Genomic DNA, 25,316 nt, shown 5'->3' on the forward strand with positions numbered 1-25,316 from the left:
ACAACTAGGGGCTTGAATCCTGATCTGTCTGACATTAGAGCTAAGCGCTTACACAGTGGTCTATACGGTGTTCCTGCCCTAGATCACTCAACATGCCCTAGATGATATTTACATTCAGATCTATCTGGCTTTACAGCTGGTGTTCTTTCTGCTGCACCACCTATCTTCCCAGCCAAGCACACACCATGAGGACTAGTGCTGGGAGCTGGTACTCACTGGGCACGTGGCTCCCACAAAGTGCCTAGAAATTTGAGAAGAGCTGGGTGATTTAGTTGGTGACATCCTTATCTTTAAATGACACCCCCTAGAACGGGAGAGAAAGTCGTGGTCGGTGAATTCCAGGCCTGTGTTCAAGTAGCAAGTTCAGGCTGAAGAAGTCAACTCAACAATGGAAACTTAAACTCCAGGAAAGAACATACTCATTCAGCAGCTGAAAGTCATCAGCAACTTTGTCGACATTTTCTCCGCAGTCATGTCTCCAAAAGAAAAGAAGGCATAAATCTGATGAGGTGGATGCAACTGGGAAAGAAGGTATGGAAGAAAATAGGTTTTTGTTTTACTCTTCTGCCCAGGGAGGAAGGAAAGTTGGATGAAAGAATCTTTGATTACTGTGCATTCTAAGAAAGTTTGGCAAGGCTGATGGGGATCCCTCGAATCAAGTCACCCTCTGAGGAGCTCCCTATCTCCCAGAAATAGGCCTGCCATGCACAGCATCCCTGCCACATTCCATCAGGGGCTGGGAGAAGCCTGTGGAAAGTGTGGCCGCGGCATTAGCATGGGGATGGATTTCAGAGCTCCGTTGCTGGGGCATTGGTCAATTGGGCATTATTCAATCTTCCCATCTTAAAAGAAGGTATTCTAACATCTTCCGGATAGGGTCGTTTTGAGAAGCAAATGAATAATTTATGTAAAAGCTTAACCTAGTGCCTGGTGAACCTAATAGGTCTTCAGTAAATGCTTATCGAATGAATGAAAGAACAACGGAATGAATGGACAGAAGACAGAAAGGAGACTTGGGCAATTTAATTAGAATATCCTTTAGTAGAAAAGCAGGAGGTTTTCTAGAAGAGGTGGAGATGGGGATATGAGAGGATTTAAAGTCTAGTCTTGGCTTTGCAAGTGCTAGCTGAGAACCTTTAACATGTCTCATGGTTATGACAGGGGAAAGCAAATTCACTTCACTGAGTTTGAGGATTAAAGGAGAGAATTTACAAGGAAGAACCAAGCAAATTTAAAGGGCTACACAAAAAGAAAGCATGGGCCTACTGTTTTAGTTGACCTCAGTATAGTTTCAGGCTTCATCTGCTTCAACTGGACATCTTCCTGACCCCAAGCCAGCCCAAGTTCTGCTTTCTAGAGCTGAGTGTATGCTTAGAGTCTTTGTTGCATCCAATCTCCCTTCTCTGTTCCCATGACTCCTAGCTTTGTGTTCCCCAACAAAATTTATACACAGGGGAGCATCTAATTCATACTTAAATGTTGATGCCTTAATGCATCCCTTCCCAGGAGTACGATATTTGCATCTAAAAAGGCACCAGGAGATGCCTACCAAGTTTAACAGAGATCAGCAACTGTGAGAAGCTCCAGGCAACAGTGATAATGAGACCTGAGCAGAGGCAACCTGTTCCCTAGGGGTGGCACTGGGGGTTAAGCCCTAGATAGCAGAGAAGAAAACAGGACTGGGAAAAAAGTGGGAAAGCAAAGCGAAAAAGAGAGAAGGCTAAGAGAAGGAGAGAGAGAAGAGGGGCCTAGGTGGTAGTGGGAGTGTCAGGGAGAAGAGAGAAAAAGACAAGACAGATAAGCTTTCAGGTACTGGAGATGGGAGGTGATCTCCAGGGAGACCGCAGAGCTCCGTGGTCAAACATGATTCTGGATTCGAACAGAGCAGAGTTAAATCCTAACTCTGCTTTACTAGCTGGGTGGCCTTAGGGAAGGTGTGTAAACTCTCTGGGCTTCGGTTTCCCCATCTGTAGAATGGAGATATGAGTAGTTCCTATCTCAAAGAGTTTTTTGAGTATCCAAGAAGATAACGTCTGTATAGAGTCTGGCACATAATAAGGACTTAATAAATCACTATTAGACACCCTTTGCTTCTCCTAATTCCCCTCTCCATCTCCCTCCACACCTCCCCCCCCAAAAATATGTTCCACTTGCCCAATGATGCCTGGATTTCCTTTGTGAGAAGTCAAAGCTTTTATTCCCCAAGGTGAGATTGCAGAACTGCAGAGTAAATAATATAGAAATGGCCTCAGGTAACTGACCTCAATGCTATGACTCTGCATAATTGCTCACCCAACCTCGCATTTAATCTTCTGAGAGTTCTGGGAGGTGGGCAGCACCTGAGTCAGCATCTCTGTTTACATATCAAGACTCTGACATCAGGGAGCTTAAACCAACCCTGCAAGGCTAATAACGGGCAGTTGGGTTATTTCTGAAGAGCAAATTCGGACACAAGAGAAGAAAGCAAGAGGAGCCTGGGTGGAGAAACCAGGAGGAAGAGCTCCCCAGAGTGAGAAGAGTCAAATAAAGATGGGGCTGCAGCTAAAAACAGGCATCCCACGGGCGAAAAGGACGGATGGGAAAACCTCAAGAATGCTCGAGGTCACTTTAGCTGCTGCCAGAAGAGAAGGAGATGTATCATGGATAGTCTGTGGTCCTCCTGCCCCCGCACTCAGGCGCTATGCCCCTTTCACCCACCCAAGAGTCAGAATCAGGAGCAACGGGGGGTCCCAAGAGAGCTGGCGGTTCTTGGGAAATTGTTCAAGCATGGCAGAAAGAGCAAAGCAGGGAACTAAATATAGCCTCAGATCAAACATGGAGTTGACAACCAAGCACCTACAATGGAGCACCGGCATCAGGAAGGCAGAAGGAAGGGAGAGCGCCACCACGGTCATGGGAACAGAGCCCAGCTGAAGCTCCTCCTGCTGAAAACCATGCAGGGCTTCCCGGTGCTCCCTCTCCCACAGGTCCACGCTCCCACAGGGCCTTGGCCTGTGTTGCCTCCCCTCCCAGCTTGCCTAATTCACTCTAAATCCGCCTTCAGATCTTAGGTCTAGCTTCTCCTCCTTCAGGGAGCCTCCCCCGGCCTCAGGACGCCCCTCCCCTATTATTAGGGTGACCATGAGTCCCAGTTGAGGCCCACTCTCCCAGCTTAACTACTAATCACACCCCTTTCACTCTCAGAAGTGTACCAGCTTGAGCAGTAAATTACGTGATCACTCACCCTGCCTAGTATATGTTCTCCCAGCACTATACACCTCTTCTTTAAAGCACTGTTATAGGTGGTTTTTTATGTGTTTGTATAGAGATTTAATTAATTCCTCCCTCCTGCAGAATTCTATAAACCTCATCAGCAAAGGGATCACACTTATTTTTTAATTCAACTTTTTATTTTTAGGTAATTATGGATTCCCATGCAGTTATAAGAAATAACGAAGAGATCTCATGTACCCTTTACGCAGTTCCCGACAATGGTAACATCTTACAGAATTCCATCCAGTATCACCAGGATATTGACATTGATACAGTCAAGCTACAGGACATTTCCATCACAGCAGGGATCCCCCACATTGTGGTTTTATTGCCACACCTATCTCCATCCTGTCTTCAACCTCTCCTTAACCCTTGGCCACCACTCATCTGTTCTCCATTACTGTAACTTTGTCATTTCAAGAATGTTATATAAATGGAATCATATAGTGTATAATCTATCAAGATTGGCTTTTCTCACTCAGCCTAATTCTCTGGAGATTCATCTAGGTTGTTACTTGTATCAGTTGTTTATTCTTTTTTATTGCTGAGTTGTATTCCATGGAATGGCTGTATCACAGTTTGTTTAAACTGTTGAAGGACATCTGAGTTGTTTCATTTTGGACTCTCATGAATAAAGCTGCCATAAACATTCATGTACAGGTTTTTCTGTGAATATAAATTATCATTTCTCTGGGATAAATGCCCAGGGGTGCAATCACTTGGTCTATGGTAGTTGCATGTTTAGTTTTTTTTTAATAAACTGCCAAACTGTTTTCCAGAGTGGCTGTACCATTTACATTCCCACCAGCAATGTATGAGTGGTCCCGTTTCTGTGAATCCTCTCCAGCATTTAGTGTTATCACTATTTTTTGTTTTAGTCATTTGGGTAAGAATGTAATGAAATCTCATTGTGGCTTCAATTTGTGTTTCCCTAATAACTAATGATGGTGAGCATCTTTTCATGTCCTATCTGCCATCCATATATCCACTTAGGAGAAATGTCTCCTCATGTTTTCGACCCATTTTCTAGTTGTATTGGTATGTTTTCCTGTTGAGTTTTGAGAGTTCTTTGTATATTCTGGGTGCTAGTCCTTATTGGTTATGTTTTTTGAAAATATTTTCTTCCAGTCTACAGCTTGTCTTTTCATCCTCTTAACAGAATCTTTCACAGAGCAGAATTTTTCACTTGTGATGAAGTCCAATTTATCAATTTTTCCCTTATGGATCATGATTTTCATGTCATTAGCACTTTTTGGCTGGCCCTTGATCATAAAGAGTTTCTTCCATGATTTTTTTCCATAAATTTTATAATTTACATTTTACATTTAAGCCCATGATCTATTTTGATTCGTTTTGTATAACGTATGAGACAAGTTAAGGTTCACTTTTATGGCTATAGATTTCCAATTACACCAGCACCATTTGGTAAATAGGTATCTTTCCTCTGTTGAATTGCTTTCATACTTCCATCAAAAATAAGTTGGGGATATTTATGTGGGTCTGTGTCTGAGTTCTCTATTCCATTCTATTGATCAGTGTGCTTATCCCACTGTCAGTACCACACAGACTTCATTATTTCAGTTACATATTAAGTCTCAAAATCGAGTAGACTAATTTCTCCCACTTTTTTCCTCTTTCCAAAATTCTTTAAGCTATTTTAATTCTTTTGATATAAACTTTTGCCTTTTGATATAAATTTCAGAATAATCTTGTCTATATTTATATTTTTAAGTCTTGCTGCAATTTTGATAGAAATTGTATTGAACTTGTACACCAATTTGGGACAACTGACTTTTTTACTATGTTCATTCTTCCAATCCATGAACACAGTATATATCTTCAGTTATTTATATCCCCCTTGATTTCTCTTATCAGCATTTTGTAGTTTTTAGCATATAATTCCTGTACATGTTTTGCTAGACTTACACCTAAGTATTTCATTTTTTTGAGTCATTGTAAACAGTATTATATTTTTAAATTTTGGTGTCCATGAGTTCATTGCTAGTATGTAGAAATACAATTGTTTTTTCTATGTTTGTCTCGTATCCTGTGACCTTGCTGAACTCACTTATTCCAGGACTATTTTTGTAGATACCTTGAGATTTTCTGTGTAAACAATCATGTCATATGCAAATAAGGAGGGTTTTATTTCTTTCTTTCCAGTGCATATGCCTTTTATTCTATTTTCTTCCTTTATTACACTGGCTAGAACTTCCAGCACTATGTTGAATAAAAGTAGTGATAGTGGACATCCTTGAATTGTTTCTGATTTAATCAAGAAATCAGTCAATATTTCACCATTAAGAACAATGTTACCTGTTGGTTTTTTGTAGTCCTCTTTATCAAGAAAGTTCCCATCTATTCCTATTATTCTTAGTTTTCAATCTAAATAAGTGTTACATTTTGTCAATGCTTTTTCTGCATTGATTGATGTTAGTTGAATTTTCCTCTGTAGCTTATTAATATGGATTGACGTTCTTATGTTAAACCAGTCTTGTATCCCTGCAATAAACCTCACGTGGTCGTGGTATATAATTCATTTTGTATATTGCTGAATTCTATTTGCTAATATCTTGTTAGAGATTTTTGTGTCTATATTCATGAATGATATTGGTCTGTGATTTTTTTCTTTCTTTTTATTATACTATCTATCTTGTTTTGGTATCAGATAATTTTATAAAATTAATTGAGAAGTGTTCCTCTTTTTCTATTTTTTGGAAGAGATTGTGTAAAATTGGTCTTCATTCTTCTTTAAACTTGACAGAATTCTCCAATGAAACCATCTGGGCCTGGAAATTTCTTTTGGGAGAGTTCGCGAAGCTATGATTCAATTTCCTTAATAGTTATAGAGCTATTCAAACTATCTATTTCGTATTTGGTAAGTTGTTGTAGTTGGTGTTTTTCAAAACACGTCTATTTTGTCTAAGTTGTCAACTTTGTGTGTGTAGAATTGTTAGTAGCATTCCTTTACTATCCTTTGATATCTGTGGAATTGGTAGTGATATCCCTCATTCTTGATACTGCTAACTTCTTTCTTTTACTTTGTCATTCTTGCTAGAATTTGTCAATTTTATTGCTCTTTTCAAAAAAACAGCTCTTTGTTTCACCGATCTTCTCTTTTTTCTTGTTTTCAGTATCATTGACTTCTGTTTTCTTTTTTTTTTTTTAAAGATTGGCACCTGAACTAACATCTATTGCCAATCTTTTTTTCTTCTTCTTCTTCTCCCCAAAGCCCCCCAGTACATAGTTGTATATTCTATATGTAGATCCTTCTCGTTGTGCCACATGGGACACCACCTCAGCATGGCTTGATGAGTGGTGCTAGGTCTGTGCCCAGGATCTGAACCAGCGAAACCGTGGGCTGCCGAAGCGGAGTGCATGAACTTAACCACCTGGCCACGGGGCCAGTCCCTACTGTTTTCTTTATTACTTCCTTCCTTCTGCTTGCTTTGGGTTTATTTTGCTCTTCTTTTTCTAGGTTCCTGAGGTGGGAGCTTAAATTATTGCCTGGAATCTTTTCCTATTTTCTAATACATGAATTCAGTGCTATCAATTACCCTCTCAGCATTACTTTAGCTGTATCCCACAAATGTTGATATGCTGTGGTTTTTGGTTTTGTTTTTTCTCCCCAAAGCCCCAGTACGTAGTTGTATATCCTAGTTGTAGGTCATTCTAGTTCTATGTGGGATGCTTCCACAGCATGGCTTGATGAGCAGTGCACAGGTCTGTGCCCAGGATCCAAACTGGATAACACTGGGCCACCAAAGCGGAGTGCATGAACTTAACCACTCGGCAACAGGGCCAGCCCTGATGTGTTGTTTTTATTTTCATTCAGTCCAATAATTTTTTTATTTCCCTTGAGACTTCCCCTTTGACCCATGGGTTATTTAGGAATATGTTCTTTGTTTCCAAGTATTTGGAGATTTTATTATCTTTCTGCTATTGATTTCCAGTGTCATTCCATTGTGGTAGGAGAGCACATTCTGTATGATTTCAATTCTTTAAAAATATGTTGGGGTTTGTTTTATAGCCCAGGAAATGGTCTGTGTTATCTGTGTTCTGTGGGCACTTGAAAACAAAGTATATTCTACCATGGAGCGTTCTGTAAATTTCAACTAGATCCTGTTGGTTGATGGTGTTGTTGAGTTTTTTGATTTCCCTACTGATTTTCCATCTAGTTGTTCATTCAATTATCCAGAGAGGGTGCTGATGCCTCTGTAACTGTGGGTTTGTCTATTTCTCCCTTTGGTTCTATCAGTTTTGGCTGCATATATTTTGCAGCTCTGTTCTTTGATGCTTACACATTTGAGATTGCTGTGTCTTCTTGATAGACAGATCCTTTTCTTATCATATAACGTCTGTGGTCATTTTCTTTGTCCTGAAGTCTGCTTTATCTGCTATTAGTATAGCTAGTCTTGCTTTCTTTTGATTAATGTTTTCATTACATATCTTTTTATGTCTTTTTATAGTTATGTTTGAAGTGTGTTTCTTGTAGATAACATATATTTGGCTCATGTTTGTTAATCCACTCTGCCAATCTGTTTTTTATTTTGTATATTTAGACCATTTATAGTTAATATAATTAGTGATATGTTAGAGCTTAAGCCTGCCGTTTTACTGTTTGTTCTCTCTATTTTTTATTTTATCTGTTTGGTTTTTCCTGCCTTCCTGTGGGTTACTTGAGCATTTTTTAAATTCTGGTTTGATTTTATCTATAGCATTTTTGAGTATATCTCTGTACAGATTTTTTAGTGGTTGCTCTAGGTATTGCATTAAACATACATAACTTATTATAGCCCATTGCTTTTTAATTTTACCAGTTTGAGTAAAGTATAGAAATCTTATTTTATTTTATGTCTCTGTCCCCTCCCCCAATTATAATTGTCTTAATTATTTCTTATTCATACATTTAGAACCATATCAGACAGTGTTATATTTTCTTTTTTTTTTCCTGCTTTTTCTCCCCAAATCCCCCCAGTACCTAGTTGTATATTTCAGTTGTGGGTCCTTCTAGTTGTGGCATGTGGGACACTCCCACAGCATGGCCTGATGAGCGGTGCCATGTTCACACCAAGGATCCGAACCAGTGAAACCCTGGGTCGCTGTGCAGAGCATGCAAACTTAACCACTTGGCCACAGTGCCAGCCCCAAAATATTTTCTGCTTCACCAACAAAAAAATTTAGCAAACTCAATAAGAGAAGGAAAATCTATTTTTTTTACACATATTTTTACTTACCATGCTCTCACTTCCTGATATTCCAAAGTTCCTTCTTTTATCATTTCCATTTCTTTTTCCTTTTTTCTTTTTTTTTTTTTGGATACTTCCTATAGTCATTCACTTAGGGTAGGTCTGCTGGCAACATATCCTGTTAGTTTTTCTTCATCTGAGAATGTCTTCATTTCCCCTTCATTCTTGAAGGATATTTTCACTGACTATGGGATTCTGGGTTGACATTTCTTTGCTTTCAGCACTTGAAAAATGTTGTAACACTTCTTTCTGACTACCATGGTTTTTTATGAGAAATTTGTTGTCATTTGAATTGTTTTTCCCTTATAGGTAACGTGTCATTTCTCTCTTGCTGCTTTAAAGATTTTTCTTTGCCTTCAGTTTTCAGAAGTTTGATTGTAATGTGTCTTGCTGTGGATTTCTTTGGTTTTTTTCTGTTTGAGGTTCACTCAGCTTCTTGAATATGTAGGTATGTCTTTTGCCAAATTTGAGAAGTTTTCAGCCATTATCTCTTTGAGTATTTTTCTGTCCTGTCCTTTTTCTCCTCTCATTCTGTGAGAGCCAGGACACGAATACTAAATCTTTTGTTCTAGTCCCACAAGCCCCTGAAACTCTTCTTTTTTTTCAACTTATTTTCTCTCTGTTGTTCAGATTTGATGACTTCTGCTTTTCTCTCTCCAAGTTCTATGGTTCTTTCTTCTGTCCCTCTATTCTGCTGTTCAATTGATGCTTTGAGATTTTTATTTTCAGTTATTATGTTTCTCAGTTCTAAAATTAACATTGAGTTGTTCGTTATATCTTCTATTTCTTTGGTGAAATTTTGTATCTTTTCATTTATTTCAAGCTTGTTTATAACTGCTTGTTGAAGTATTTTTACAATGACTGCTTTAAAATGTTTGTCAGATAATTCTAACATCTCTGTCATCTTGATGCTGGCATCAGTTGATTGCCTTTTTATATTCAATTTGAGATTTCCTGGTTCTTGGCATAACAGGTAGTTTTTGATTGAAACCAGGGTATTGTGAGTATTATGTTATGAATCACTGGATCTTATTTAAACCTTTGCTTTAGCTGGCTTCTTCTGGCACAGCCCTTGCAGGAGAAAGGGGCAGGGGTACTACCTTATTACTGCCAGGTAGGGGTATAAGTCAACATTCCCTACTTGGCTTCCATTGACAGCTGGGAGGTGGGGCTGTGCAAAGGTAGGAGTTCCCTGTGCCCACCAAACCTCCACTGATGCCTCTCTGGTGGGGAGGGTCAGGAGTGTATCTCACTACCACTTCCCATGTGGCCTCCACTGATACAAAAGTATGGAGGTGAGGGGTTGCTTCATTACCACTGGGCAGAGGTGTAAGTCTTGAGTCTCCACTAGGCCTCCTCTGATACCACTCCAGCAGGGAGGGGCAGGGGTGCCTCATCACTGCTGGGTAGGGGTGGAAGTGGCTTCTATTGACATCACAGGTAGGGATGGGGAGAGCCTCATTACCACCTGGAGCAGATCAAAGTCTTGCCTTCTTATTTGGCCGTCTCTGACACGATTACTGAAGGGGGTTGGAGCCCCTCCTTACAGCCTCAAGAGGGTGGAAGTCTAGGCTCCTCAGTCAGCCTTTGCAGGTATGGGTGGAGATAACGCCACAGTTTTTTTCTATGGTGTTTGGCTGTAGTAGAGCTGTTACTGACTAAAAGTTCTCTGTCTTGCTAAGCTGCCCCTTCCCTGGTCCTTCGGCTAGAGGAGCAGGATTTTTATTGTCTGTGTCCATTGGCATTTCCAGCTTGCCAGCTTCTTCATCTCCATCTGGGATACATGAGGCAAAAAGAAAACCCAGAGAACTCACCACTGTGTCATTCCTTGGGTCCCAAGGTCCCTTGCTGATCTGCCTTCTTCTTTCCACCTTTCAGAGTCTTCTTATGTTTGTTTTGTATACAACATCCAGGGTTTTTTGTTGTACATAGCAGGAGGAATAAGGGAAAGTAACACCTACTCCATCTTCCCATAAGTTGATCACATCTACTTTTGTTCCTCATTATATCTTCAACACCAAACTCAGTTCCTGGCACAGAGAAGTAGATCCTACCTAAATAGTTGTTTGATGATTGCATGAATACAACTATATCCAAATTCTCCAGAGTGTAGGTAAGACCCTCCCACAGGTAAGCTTTTTGGTGGGTCTACACTCTCCCAGACTGTACGTGGGCCTCTGAGAAGTAGGGGACCCTTCATTTTCTGTAGTAAGTGTGTTCCCTGACAGGTCATGTATCTGTAAAATTGAGATTTCAACCTTTTAAGTTGTGGTAAGGATTAAATAGGGAATTCACATAAAGCAGTAAGAAATGCCTCGGTCAAATTGTAAGCTCTCAATAAATACTATTGTTGTACAAAAAAATGAATTCTGGTCAGTTGGATTGCATTTCTTCCTGATTTACCTTATCCTGGAGGTGATGTCACTTCATTTCTGATTCATTTTCAACCTGACAGTGGTCCCCAATGCTTAGTTTCTCAGCCTCCCCTCCAGCCTTTGTGACAAGCCATCAGTAATCTACAAATGGGCTGAAGGTCGGTACAGCCAAGGGTATTTAGAATTCATTGAATTCTGGTGTTCCTTCTTTTGTCCAGTCCTTACATCACCCCCAGTTGTTCCATTTTATAAACTCACATATTAGTTTCTTTAAATTCTGCATGTTCGGAGTTGAGCATAATTAGCTCTTACATTCGCATGCCGCCCTTTGCAGAGGTTTTCCATTGGATCATCGTAGGTGGCACAGTTATCATAATACTAATTTTTTCTGCTGGTAATTATCACCATAATAATAATAATAGCTGCTGCTTAACAAGCATTTATTATATCTCAGGCCCTTTTTTCAGAGCTTTACCAGCTTTTTCTCAATTAATCCTCATGAAAGAACTGGGATATAGGCCCTCTTACCATCCCCACTTTTCAAATGAGAAAACTAAGGTTTAGAGAGTTACGTACCTTGCCTAGGGTTACAGGGCTACTAAGTGCTGGGGCCAGCACTCCAGCCTAGGCCTGTCAGGCCCAGCCCAAGAGGTCTTGGCTGGGAAGTGGGGGGCTACCTTCTCTGGCATCAACCACCACCACACAAATGCATGGTGTTTCCCCAGAGGCCCCCTTTTCCAGAGGTAAAGCAGTTTAAATCGAGAACAAACCTGGCTCATGGAAACCAAAAATTCAGACAGGCTAATAGGAGGAGGTCTGAGTTCTGCTTAATTGACCCAGCGTAATTATTTCCACTGAATTGCTCTACATCTGGGGATGGGTATTTACTAAGCAGACTGGCCCAGTGGTTCCCTTCAGTACCTGCTTTAGGCTGGTGGAAGTTAATTGCATGGAAAGTTCTCATCTAAGTCACGGAGCTTCTTATTCCTGCAATGCCACACACACACACACACACACACACACACACACAAACACATACACACCATACACACAAAGAGTTGTGCCAAAAGGGCTTTGCTAGAAGATGGACTTGCCCTTTAGCTCAGGTGCTGCTTCTGAATAACACAGCTCAAGCCATTTTGAGGCTCTCAGTAGCACAGTTCTTCCAAACAGCGGGAACAGGACCCTCTGGTACTGTAGAGAGGAGAGAGCCGTGAGCAGTATGGTCTCTGGACCACCCAGCCTAGGACACTTCCTCGTCCCCACCACCAAAAGAAACAAACCAGAAATAGGATGCAGAGGAAATGTGCTTGGCCAAAGTTGCCTTTTTCCTCTTTGTAAACACAATGAGAAGATAAATTACAGCTTCTGTTGGTAACATAATTACTTTAATTAAAATTTAGGGGGTTGGAAAAGCCAATTCCGAATGTCAGATTTCCAGTGATGTGTGTTAAGCCTGGGAGAATAGAAACACAGCCCTGTAAATAACTAGCATTTTGTAACTGGAGCAGTGTGTGTGTTGTATTCACTTAGAGTTGGAATAGCAATTAAATGATAACCAGAATTCCATTCTCTGCCCTCCCTTGCCTCTGCCCTCATTTCACAGCCAGGTAACAATTGTATGCATAAGACTATCAAGGCTTTTCCCCTTCCCCACCTAAGCAGTAGTCAACCTCCAAGGCCCTTCTCAAATTCCTCCTTCAACCCTTTTCTGAAGACTCTGTCCCACAGAAATCCTCCATCCTAATCAGCCACTGTACTTGTTTTCTGCACCAGACATTTTCCCTCTTAATTGGACCGATTCCGGCTTTGCCTTATAGTCTGTCATATACAGCCCTCTAATTGTGTCGTATTTCCCTAACAAGATTATAAGCTCTCGGGAGGCACTGAACATGTCTTTTGAAAGCACAGACATTTAGAGCTGGAGGGATCTCAGAGACTATATTGCAGATAAGAAAACGGGTCACAGAGCTAACTGGACACTGAGCAAGGACTGAAGCACAAGAATTCTAACTCTTAGTTCAGTGTGGGCTCCAACCCCGCCCTGGCTTAGCGGGAGGTTTGGACTGAGTTCCTTCCAGTATCACCTTGTCAGTTATGAGGGAGAGGGTGCTGGGTCCGGGGGGAACGTTCCTTACACCACCACCACTTGTTTAAGCTGCTTTCCAGGGTGCTTGTCCCATTGAATGGGGTAGGGGAGTCAGGCAGAGGGTTGAGGAGACACTCTTGGTCCAGAACAGTGTGCTGGTGGCCGACAGATGAGTAGCCAGCTGCTGTCATTTGAGCCCAGGAGAGGGTCTACTCTCTGAAGGACAATGAGAAGGGCCAGGTGGCCCAACTTTCCTGTGGCTCTCTGATCTGGCAGAGGACAGGGCTTGTACGGAAGAATTTTCTCCAGCTCCCCCTCCTTCTCTTTTCCCATTCTAGGGGCCACAGCTCAGGGATCCCAGAAGCAGACTCTGAGTGATTTTCAAAGGTGGTGCTCCCAGAGAAGTGGGGGAAACAGGAGAAAGAAGAGGAAGAAGCCAAGAAAGGGTGCAATTTTAAGCAAGTCCCATGAAGCGTAGCTTTACCCTGATCCTGCAGAGATGCTGTGGAGTGTAACTTTATCCCTCAGAGCTGTGCCAAGCAGAAGACAGGGAGCTGAGCGCTTGTACTGCCCACCCTCCAGGCATTGGCCGAGGACTGCCTGGAGGGAGATAAGCTCCAAGGCCCTCTGTCTTCCCATGTGATGGTGCAGAGTGGGCTCCAGGTGCCCAAGGGAAGGTCTTTGAAAAGGAGCCACACGTGCTGACTGTCAGAAACTCAAGAACGCTAAAGGGGGGCATACACGTGGAAAAGGGATCCAAGGAGATCTGGGCAAAGCATCAGCATCACTAGGACATTTTTATCTAGTCAACAGGCAGCTTGGAAACTTAATAAACGAGTATCTGTGGCCTTTGTTTTCTGGTTTTATAAAGGGGTAAATGGTGTCTTGTTATTTGGACCAGAGGTGGTGGGAACATGCAGGGTTTCCATGAGGGAAAGACCTTCAGGCAGAGGTAAAGGACTGTGGTAGTTTAAGGAGGAAGGCATCCTGATCAACACTTTGAAATACTCTCCCAGCCACATAGTATGCACAGTAAGGTGGGAGTCACTAGGAAGACTGGCTGACAGACGGCCAGGAACTTCCCCAGGTGGCATTTACCTTGGGTGCATCAGAAGGTGGTGGAGCATATTCTTTAAGACTACACATTGGTTTCAAAACCCAATCCTACAACTAACCAACTACAAGTCTCTGGAAAAATTACTTAACCTCTAAGAGCCTCAGTTTCATCATCCATAAAAATGGAGAATGATAAGAATTATCTCACAGATTTTTGTGAGAAATAAATAAGGGGTGTGTGTGTGTGACTTAGCAAAGGAATTGAACATAGTAAGTGCTTGTAACAAGTTTTATTTTCCAAAGAAAACCACATTATCTCCCATCACACACACTCCTTAGAATCTTGACGCTTTTCTCATCGAGAGGTGGAATCTACTTCCCCTCCCTTTGAATCTGGGTGGGCCTGTGACTCACTTTTAACAAATAGAAGGCAATTGGAAGTGATGTGACTTCTGAGGCAAGATCAGAACAGTTGCCAGGGCTTCTACCTGGTTCACTGAGAATCTTGTTTTTGGAGCCCTGTGGACACCATATTGTGAGGAAGCTCTAAGCCGCCCACATGGAGAGAGCAAATGGAGAGGTTCTGAGTCTACATGAAGAGAGAGAGATGCCAATCAATCTTTAGCTGCTCCAGTCATTGTTTAACCACAATCCAAGCCAGAACTGTTCAACTACATCTTCCCAAATTACTGATCCACAGACACAGGGGGTAATAATAAAATGATTGTTCTTGAATTAAGCCGCTAGGTGGTAATTTGTTACACAGCAACAGATAACTGAAATGGTGCTTCATAAATGCTATGGATTGACATTGTTATTCACCACAGAACTAGGATATCATCCACAGACTTGCAGGTGCTGAAATGTGATTTTGTTTTATTCCACCAAGAGTGAGTCCGTATCTCAGGCATGGACTCTCACTAATCAAGGTCACAAAGGACTGTTGTCCAGCCCAGAATGCCAGTTGACTACCATAATAGAATTATAGTGGGTTAAACGTTCCATCCTCAGACCAGATTATTTCCTTCATGTAAGAAATTTACTTTGGGGGCCGGCTTGGTGGCACAGTGGTTAAGTTCGCATGTTCTACTTCGGCGGCCCTGGGTTCACTGGTTTGGATCCTGGGTGCGGACATGGCACCACTTGGCAAGCCATGCTGTGGTAGGCGTCCCACATATAAAGTAGAGGAAGATGGGCATGGATGTTAGCTCTGGGCCAGTCTTCCTCAGCAAAAAGAGGAGGATTGGCAGCAGATGTTAGCTCAGGGCCAATCGCCCTCAAAAAAAAAAAAAAAAAGAAATTTACTTTGGAAATTAAACTGTAATCAGATTGTCTGGTGAGCATAAAGTGCGAATAAGGGAAATTAGTCATCTGACTCAAATGATTCTATGGTATCAGGTCAAGGGAGCACATTGTGCTCATCTCCTTGGAAAGGACTCACTAACTGCCAGGACCCCACAGCACAGACCTCAGGCCAGGACATCATCTCATTCAAATGGCTGTTGAATGGACACTGGTAGCATTTGCCCATTTGATTTTCTTTTTTCCAGCTTCAATACAGACCAATCCCCCTTCTGATGAGTATAGCATTTCTTTAGTCCAGCAGATATTAATAGGGTTCTATGAAAAAAATAGTCAATACATTCAAGAAATACTAGATTCAGCAAAGTGAAAAAAGATTCATTACTATCAGACTTCTCACAGCCTCGAATATACTAATTCATGAGGCAAACCCCTCGGAGGAAGATACAATAAGACAATGGGTTCTCCCACACACACATACCTCTCCCCACCCCCAGGTTATCATTTGATGAATGCTGTTTTAAAGATAGCTTCAATCAAGTCACACTCTGAACCAGGAATCATTCTGACTACTTAAGTTGTCTTCATATATGACTTTCCTGGCCCATTAAGTTTATTTTTTAATTTAACTCTCAGAAGATTCACATCATTTTCCTTTTGTCCAAATTCTCTTGAGGGGCATTGCTCTATTGCCCTTAAGGAGTTCTGGATTGGGGGCAGGGGGAGGGCAGGTGGGGAGAGGAGCACATGCACACAATAATTTAGGGAAGGTGTTAGGACAGAGATCAAACGGTTGTGATGCCTACTGGAAATACCGGAAATGACTTAGAGAGAGACAGCAGTCAAGGTGGGCTTTGACGATAGAATAGGAGTTTGACAGGGGTTCAACAAGCAGAGTTGAAGAAAAGGGCCCCTCACGCTAAAGCAGCACGCTGAGCAGAGGCCTGGAGAGAAGCAGAGAGCAGAGTATTCAGGAAGTTGAGCAAAGCATATGATGGTAGAGAGATGAAGCTGGCCATGCAGGGGAAGTCTAGAAAGCGATACTAAAGATACCAGGCACTAAATGAAGGCGTAGGGACCCAGAGATGAACTGTAAAAGAGTGACGGTGGCCAGATTAGTGTCAGGAGCTGGGAAGAGAACTCTGAAGCTAGAGTGTGGGATGCCTGGGAAAGTAAAATGTGAGAGGCCACTCGGGACACTGCTACAGTATCCCACAGGAATGCCAGGTGATAGTTCGAAATATGTGGTGGCTCCATCATCTCCTTTATACTTTCTCATGCAACAGGAGACAGACTATTAGAACATCTGCTGTTGAGAAAAAAATATTGAGCTCTATGCTTGAGGCTCTTTGAAAAGTCCTTTCAGGCATGCAACTTCACATGATGACAAAACAAAGAGAAAGCGCCGCTTGGTGATGGCACACAAGCAAATCACAGAACTCCAGCCCTGCAGATAGGAGAAGGGGACTCATCCCATAGAGCAAGACATCCCCAAAGCTCATACATAACAGCTGATGTCTCGTCCCTTCATCAATACCCTGCTCTGAATGCTCCCGACATCACTGGAGGATATTCAGTTCTGTGATCCTGTGGGGCTTCCATTGAGTGCTTCTCAAAAGTCCCAGGGTTTTTGTACATCCTAAATTTTCACAGGAAAATCCCCTTGTCTTCTGTCCTCACGATTACAAGTAGGTAATCCTGGTCCAAGCTAGTCTGGTCATCTGGGGAGGCAGATCCAAGCCTGAGCCCAGAGATCTTCCAACACAATGACAAGGACAGAGTCTCTGGTCTCCCAGGCATCTGCAAGCCACCTCACAGGAGTCCCAAAGTGGGCAGTTAGTCCCTTCCCCTCACAGGACCCACAAAATTAGTCTTCCTCTAGGCTCAAAGGATCTCAACTCCAGTTCCCCCACAGCTGCCTCTGCCTCTCCCCTCCAGAAGCCCTGATCTAGCCCAAGAGTCAGACACTCAAATACCTAAGGGATGCAACAGCTGGTGTAAATGAGTGGTACCTCCCAGCTGGAAGATGATACAATGGCAACCGACTCTCAAGTCTGAGTGAGGAAGAAAAGAGGGAGTGGTAGGGATTGTGGCCAACCAGAAATGCTTACCTTCTAAAGGGGACAGCGCCATTACTGGCACTTCAAATGTGGCGTCAATATTCACCAAGCACTTGATTCTCTGGGAAAAGCCTGAAATCTAGGTTTGCGTATAGAATCTCACCATTTAAAAGTTTTAACAACAGTCAAGCTTAAATCTCTCTACTAACACTGTTCGGACCCCACCAGACACATCTCTTCACTGGCTTCAGCCCCATGCCGCTTGTGTGAGGCACAGCTGGTCTAATATTCCCCTCTCAGAAAGCCTGGGCTTTCAAAACTAAAGGAAAAGTCTGTGTAGTCTGACAACAACAAAGTCCCTGAGGCAAAGGAACTCAAAGTTTTGTCTGTTTTATGTTCTTGCACAGGATCTTGCAAGCTGTGTTGTAGGTTGTAACTACAATATAGAACACAAATTGGAATCTCAATAAGGAACCTGCCCCAACTGCTTTACAGAGCAGCCTTGGGGTTGGTATAGTGTCTATGGGTGGCCACGATGTCCCAAGGCTTCCTGGAGGAGAGAGGATTCTAGGCAGGGCCAATATTCATTTAGGACACACTAGTTACATTGTGCCAGTTGTTAAAATATTAAAATACAAGATTCTGTCACTGTCCAACCTCTTGCTATCCAATGCTCAGAAGCCAAAAAGATCTAGGCAATTCAGCTCTTCCTCATTATCTGAACTCACACTATTCAAACTCAATACCCAAACTAAGTACTCAGAGCTGCAGCCTCATTCTCTTGGGTTTACAGGCAAGGTGGCTATGCCCACACAGGGTGAGTGGAAAAGAGAGCAAAGTCTGGTAATCCCGATGAGCAGCTCTCCCATAGGGTAACCCTAGGTGAGTGGCCAATCCAGTGGAATCCACAGCAGAATGATAGAAGAGTCAGCAATCATGACCTGCCCTTGAGTTACTGAGAATGACTCCTGGGCCCTTCAAATATGACCTTCCTGGTGGCCTTCTTTTGATCTCATGCCATGCTAGGGGCTCAGGGGCCTTTTGTAAGGTGGTCTATGGTTTCAATAGTCCAGATACATCACACGGCTCTTTACTCTCCAGGCAGCAATGCTGGGGAGTAGCAAGTAGGACTCATCTGATCAGGGAATCCATTGGCAACACTCTCTTATCGTTCTCTCCATTTCCTATTGGAAGGAGAATCTCCACTCTCCCCACTGCTCTCCAAGATTTTGTCTACACCAGTGAATCATCCCATTTTCTATTAACTCTTTCCTCTGTAAGACCCCTGCTTCCTCCTATTCTTTGGTCCTGGTTGGCCGTGGTTGTCCCACGTGTAGAATCAGTAAATAGGAGTTCTCCCTTTTTAGAAGAAAAAAGCAGAAAGGTTTTAAATCCTCTTACTATAGTGAAGAAAAGGATTAAGAATAAGCTTTTAATTTCCCATGTGAAAATAGCCTCAATCTTCGTATCTTGATACAAGTAGTGTGTCATTCATTTGCCCCTTGGGTCTTAGATACGTTCCTCTCCCTTGCCCTGAAAACTACATTTCACAGACTTCCTTGCTAGCTGCCTACTGGTTTAGCCAATGAGAGACAATGTTGGGAGATTGGAGGTCAGAAGAGAGGGAGAAGCCAGGGTATTTCTCCCCGTCTTTCTGCTTTGATTGGCATCTCCAATGTGGTCCCCGGCTCACATCGGGCAGTCTCTTGGAGATCCAACTCCTGCTGGGCAGCCTCTGGTATTCTAACTCCTGCTAGATGGCCCTAGTTCTCTGAATCTGCTCACACCATCTCTTCCCTTTATTCCCTATACTTTAGAGCTTGTAGCAGCTTCCTGCTTTTGCTAATGTCTGGGTTGCCTCATGGTCCTGTTTGGCTCTTCAGCTCTTCCAATACCTTTGTAATCAATTCCTCCTATTAAATTCCTTCCACTGGACAGCCTTACATGTGCTTTCTTTCTCTGACTGGATACTGGCTGTCTCAAATAGGTCACGTCATCATCAGAGCACCAGCCTCTGGACTCCTGTTCTTGGTTGCATTTTAGGGAGGCAGTATCAAACCACCAAGAACTGGGCAGCAGTGTATTAACAGGGGGTTGTCCTTCAGGCCCCAACTCTCTGCCAAGGCCACCACAAGCTAGGAGCCTATCTTTTCTAATGTATATAGTAGTACTGTTTTAACAAATTTTCTTTTAGTTAAAAGTGAGAAATCTCCTTTTGTTTAAATGACACATGATAGGAAGTGTCGTATTTGCTTTCAAGAAATTCATAAGATGAAAAATGAACCCATATGTTCTGGAGGAAAAGAAATTGGTCAAATACTAAAATCCAATTCAAGTCTCTTACCATTCATGAATGTACAGGTTGGACCTAAAGGTCTTAATCCTGACATATCCCTCAACTGGAGATTATTTTTTTCAGACTAAGCTTTTTGCCATTGTCGTTTCTCTTTGTCATTTACAAGCACTGGTTGGAAAAACAGGGACTAATTAATTCTTTCAAAAAATATTTAATTGAAAAACTTGTCATGATTATGTGTTATTTTTGCCTACCCAGCATCCTTCCCCAATTTTCCTGATAATGAGATTCAGACTTTCCTCTGGAGGAAGTACCAGTGTCCCACTCTCCCACTGTCCTTTAGGTAGAGCTCATTATACCCCAAGCACCATGGATAGTCATGTGACTCAGATCAGGCCAATCAGAGCACCACATGCTCATGACTATGTGATTGATTGCCTCAGGAATGGGCACATGACCTAATCAAGCCAATCACGTCAAACAGAGCTAACCCACCAATTTTTGCTTGAGGAGCCAAGAAAGGATTTTATTTTTCTCACAGCTTAGAGCTGTGAAGATGCAAACCTGGAGCTTCCATATGTAGGGAGACTTCCTCTGAAATCAGAGAGAAATGCACTGAGGAGAAGTGGAGAGAGAAAAATCCAGGTTCTGATGGTGTAATTTAGAGCTCTTTATCTGGCTGCTCTGAAGTTCATCTTCCATTGACTCATTTATATATATATGATTATAAACATTATAATGTGTTGAATCTCATAGATAATCATATACATAAATTTTTTTGTTTAAGGAAGTTTGATTGGATTTCCATCCCTCACAACCAGAAGAGTTTTGACTAACACACCTTAGCAAGCAAGGCATTCTGTTGAGCACTGTGGAGGATCTCAAGACAAGCAAACTCTCAGGCACTTTAAAGAGGAAAGAAATGGATTCATTACGTGAAGCAGATGGTCTAACGTGAGCAGAAGGGAGAAAGCACAACTATTCCACTTCTATTTTGCCTCCGTCATCTCAGGAAAAATAATCTTCATACAGAGACAGTGGAAAAATGTTTTTTAAGGTTCAGAAATCTGAGATAAATGAGGAAGTAGAAGAAACCTCATCGCTGCCTTGAATGAGACCGAAGCACATGTCCTGGCTGAAGTCGGCCACTTGCCATGTTGAAGTGTACTTACAGGACTTACAGACGAGAGTACCAAGCCAGTGGGGATACTCTTTGAAGGACTGTGGGGAATTGAAAAATAATCTCGATTATTAAAAGTGAATTTTATTCTTTACAGTCCAATGAGTTGTCTTTAATTCTGGGAAAATTAAACAGTTGATTTTTGGACACATCAGAATAATGTGTTCATTTTTCAATTAAATATTTTTTGAAAGAACTCATTAGTCCCATTTTTTCCGCCAGTGATTGTATATGACAAAGAGAAACAACAATAATGAAAAACTTAGTCTGAAAAAAAGAATTATTTTTAACCTCCAAATTGAGGGATATTTTAAGATTAAGACCTTTAGGTCCAATCTGTGTATTCATGAATGGTAAGAGATTTGAACTGGGTTTTAGTATTTGACCAATTTCTTTTCCTCCAGAACAACAGCATGAATTCAAAAAGAACAAGTTATACCAAACATTCCAATCTCTTTTCTTTAATAAAATAAAAAGATGGGCATAAAAACGAATTTGACAGACATAATGTACCCAAATGGTAAAGTGATTGGCAGTCTTTTTTTTTTCCTGTTTTTGAAAATTCTTGTTTTCAAATGGAGAAACAAGCCACATGATAGTCCAGCTAAGATGATTAATTGATCAGAGCCAAAGACTGTTTGATCAATGGAGTAATGAAATCTGGAGGATAGTCTCCAAGGGGATGTTACAAGGCCCTATCCTATTTAGAATGATGTATCAGTGATTTTGATACTTATTGATTTTCAAATCATATAAACCTGGGAGAGATTTGGTTGATGAAATCAGGACTTAAAAGATCATAACAGGCTGCAATAATTTACCTTAAAATCAACAAGATGATTTTTAATTAAAAGGTAAAGATCTATATTTCGGTTAAAAAAAATCAATTACACAAGTACAGGGTGGAGAAGACCTGGCTTAACTGCATTTCACCCACAAAAGATGAGGTGTTTCACTTGACCACAAAGTATAAAATGATGCCATCACTATGGGCGATAAGGTAGAAGGATATTTCCTAACATGGGAAATACCCTAATGTGTCTAAAATGCCTATTACATTTTCTTACGTGGATAAAAACCATGTTACAGAATACATTCAAATACACAGATATTAATAGAAAAGCCTCAAAAGGTAGCAGTGGTTAACTCTCAGTGGTGAGAAGACAGGTGATCTTATTTTCCTCTTTGTATGGTTTCATATTTTACACATTTGCTGCAATAACTTTTTATAATAAAAATGTCATTTTAGCTCAATATATGGATCAAAAATGTTAACATGGCTGATAAAAACAACAGGAATGAAGTCTTAGGCTGCGTACATAGAATTATAGTTTCCAGAAAAGAGGCATCGATCAGTTCACTGTGCTCTGTGCTGGGACAGCCATACCTTGGATAATGAATCAGGTCCTGGGTGCCACATCTTAAGGGGGACTGGCGACTTGGACTACCTATGGGGTTTGGGAAGAATGTGAGTGATCTGAAGGTTAAAGAAACTGGTGAGTATGGCCTGCAAAGCAAAAACTGAATAAAGACATGTTTGCTGTCTTTATTTACATTAAGGTTCTCATATGGAAGGGGCAGTAGATTTGGGACAGATTAGAGATGGCCACAAATTCTTTGACACTCATCCCATCGAGAGATGGGAGTCTATATTATCTCTGCGACTGCTGTGATCAACAGAACATGGTGGAAGTGACAGTTTCCAGGCCAGGCCTTAAGAGACTAGCAGCTTCCACTTCCTGTCTTCTAGGGAAGCCAGTGGCCTTGTAAGAAGCATGCCTGCACAATGACCACAGCGCTGTGAGGAAGCGCAAGCTGGCCATGTGGAGAGGCCGTGTAAAGAGAGAGAGAGCTGACCAGTCCCCAGCTGATTCAGCCATCCCAGCCAAGGCACCAGACATGTGAAGGACCAAGCCTTCAGACAACTCCTTTTGGCTGCGACCATGTGAGGGATGCCAAGCAAGAACCACCCAGCTGAGCCCAGCAATCCCAGAATCATGGGAGAGAAACAAATTGTTATTTTGGAATTAATGCATTTGAGGAGAGTTTGTTACAGAACAATAAAAAATTGGAACACTTGTTCTGTCTAGCTTGATCCTAGATAACATTGTAACATTCAGTAGGGGTCCTTTGAGGGTTTGTGAGCAAGAGAAGACGTTACTGCTCTTTGTGATAAGTTCTCTGATGATACAGTGTGGGACAGAGGGTTGTGTGCACCTGAGTTCAGGAGTGGCCTCTCAATGCTTTGTAACAAGCTGCTGGATAACTGCTGCCTGTGAGGTGGGACAAAACCACAAAGATAACAAGAGTTGGCTCCAACCTCAGAGATTCCCACATCGAAAAGGTCCATAAGCAGAAACAGGGGATTCAAGAAAATGGGGAGTGGTTTTGCTAGCGCACTGAGATTACAGTCCCTTGGGCTAGTGCATTGGCCAAGCAAAGTGATGGAGCACTTCTCCCTGCTTGGCCAGCACCTTGCAATCCTGGTTTCCTGCTTCTTCTCTTGGTACCACCTTTGTTTCTATTTTCTCCATCTCTCTTCCCCCTCTCCCTGGGGCTTTTCCCTCAATTTCCTGCTTTTTCCTCAATTTCCTCTTGGCTTGAGCCACCTAAACACCGGGTCTAAGAGATATTAGGTCTAGAGTTTAGGGGCCTCCTTTGCTCAGGGCGTGGAAGTGAACTTCACTACAAGAACTCTGAGTTAGTGTCTGGGAGGAGAGAAAAGTATCCATACTTCCACAGCATTCTGGCCTCAGCAATGTGAAAAAGAAAAGTACCAGGATGCTTTCCTGCATTTCCCCAGAATTGTATTAACTATATGTATTCACATATCCTTAAGACAAATACTCCCAAAACACTCACCACAGGAGGATGGTGTATTTCACCAGTAGATCTAATAGTATATCATCCAAGAAGCAGCATCCCGTTTAGCTGAGGATGGCCCGGAACCACCTGTATAGGATTGGGGGAAATGACCCAGCCCGGACTTTTCTCATCTGCAAAGTGAGGTCTTTGGGTTAGGTAGTCAGGGAGTACTCCCTCCCTTCTCCAATTTTCTTTCACAACACCCCCATTTGTGTCACTCCAAGCATTTACCACAATGTGTAAAATGTCTTTATTTGTTCCTTCATTGACTTCTGCTCCGCTAGCCAGTAAGTTTGTGAAGACAGATTCTCTGTTCTTGTTCATTACTGTGTCCCCAGAACCTCATCCAGCACCCAACACAGTGAAGACATTCAATGCATATTCATTAAATAAAGGAATGACTGAAGCTTTATTTTTTTAAATTTTACTGCAGCTATCTTTGAGTCTGGGAGTAATTTACCAGATACGTATTTGGGAAACTTTCCACACACATCAAACTCAGAGGATAGGGAGAAATAATGGAACTGCAAGAAACCAATTAATTGTCAAAATTTTAAAGTTTGAGCTTGATACATATTCACAAATAACTTGGGGACAGCGCAGTGTGGTGGATTAAAAATAAATCACTTTCACGTGATTTGTGTTGCTATCTTTCCAAACATCATCATTTGGTCCCTTTTGACAGAACATCACCAGGCAAAGAATGATAAGACAATTGTTGTGATTGGGCAAAATATAACAAAGTTACAATTCTTCTGAGTGCTGGGTGTTTGCGTTCCATGGATTCATATTTAAATCAGATTCTGAGCAGATGAAAGGAATGTACAATAAGTCAGCTTGAAGAGAGAGACAGGCATATTTGCCCCCATGGAAAACAACTGGGCCTTTAGCAGATGCCAGGATTTCGGGGAAGGGCGGCCAAAGTCTGGAGGAAAGGAGCTGTCAGTCTTTGTACCACTTTCAGATCAACTCTAAGCGCATTTCTGCAGGCATATTACAGCTCAGAGGAGCCATGTAGCTCAAGATAAAGATTCCCACATGGTGATGCAAATTAGGACCCCTCTGCAGAGGTGTCTGAAAAGAGCCAACAATGTGGGGAAATGCTTGAAAGCATCTTGAAGAAAGAAAGTTCGCTGAGAGGAAGGAGACAATGTCTTTGGCTAAAAGAACGTTTTTGTTGTCGTCATCGATGATGACGTTCTATTAGCGTTGGGCGCTCTGAGCCATGGTCACAGATAACCAAGGGCTGGGTCTATTGGCTTTATCCCTTAGCACCAGAAGAGCAATGTCCCACTCTTCCTCTGTCTGGTTTTAAGATCTCACCTGGTTTTCTTTCACATCTCACGCCTCTCCTGCTTGACCTCCTTACTGCCAATGTGCCGCGCTCTCTCCTCCAGCCTCTGCCTAAGCCTCCTCTGAACACAAGCTGAGTTTCTCCCTGTTTCCCCTCTAGTCCTCAGATCCAGTTTACGAATAAGAGCTTGTATGGTGCTTTACAGTTGGCTGAACACACCACTTACCTTGTCTCACTTGATCTTCACAACAATCCTTTAAGGAACCCAAAGAGGAAAGAGAAAAAGCATTAATAACTG

This window comes from Equus przewalskii, chromosome 1 (genome assembly GCF_037783145.1).
Source record: "Equus przewalskii isolate Varuska chromosome 1, EquPr2, whole genome shotgun sequence".
Taxonomy (NCBI): Eukaryota; Metazoa; Chordata; class Mammalia; order Perissodactyla; family Equidae; genus Equus; species Equus przewalskii.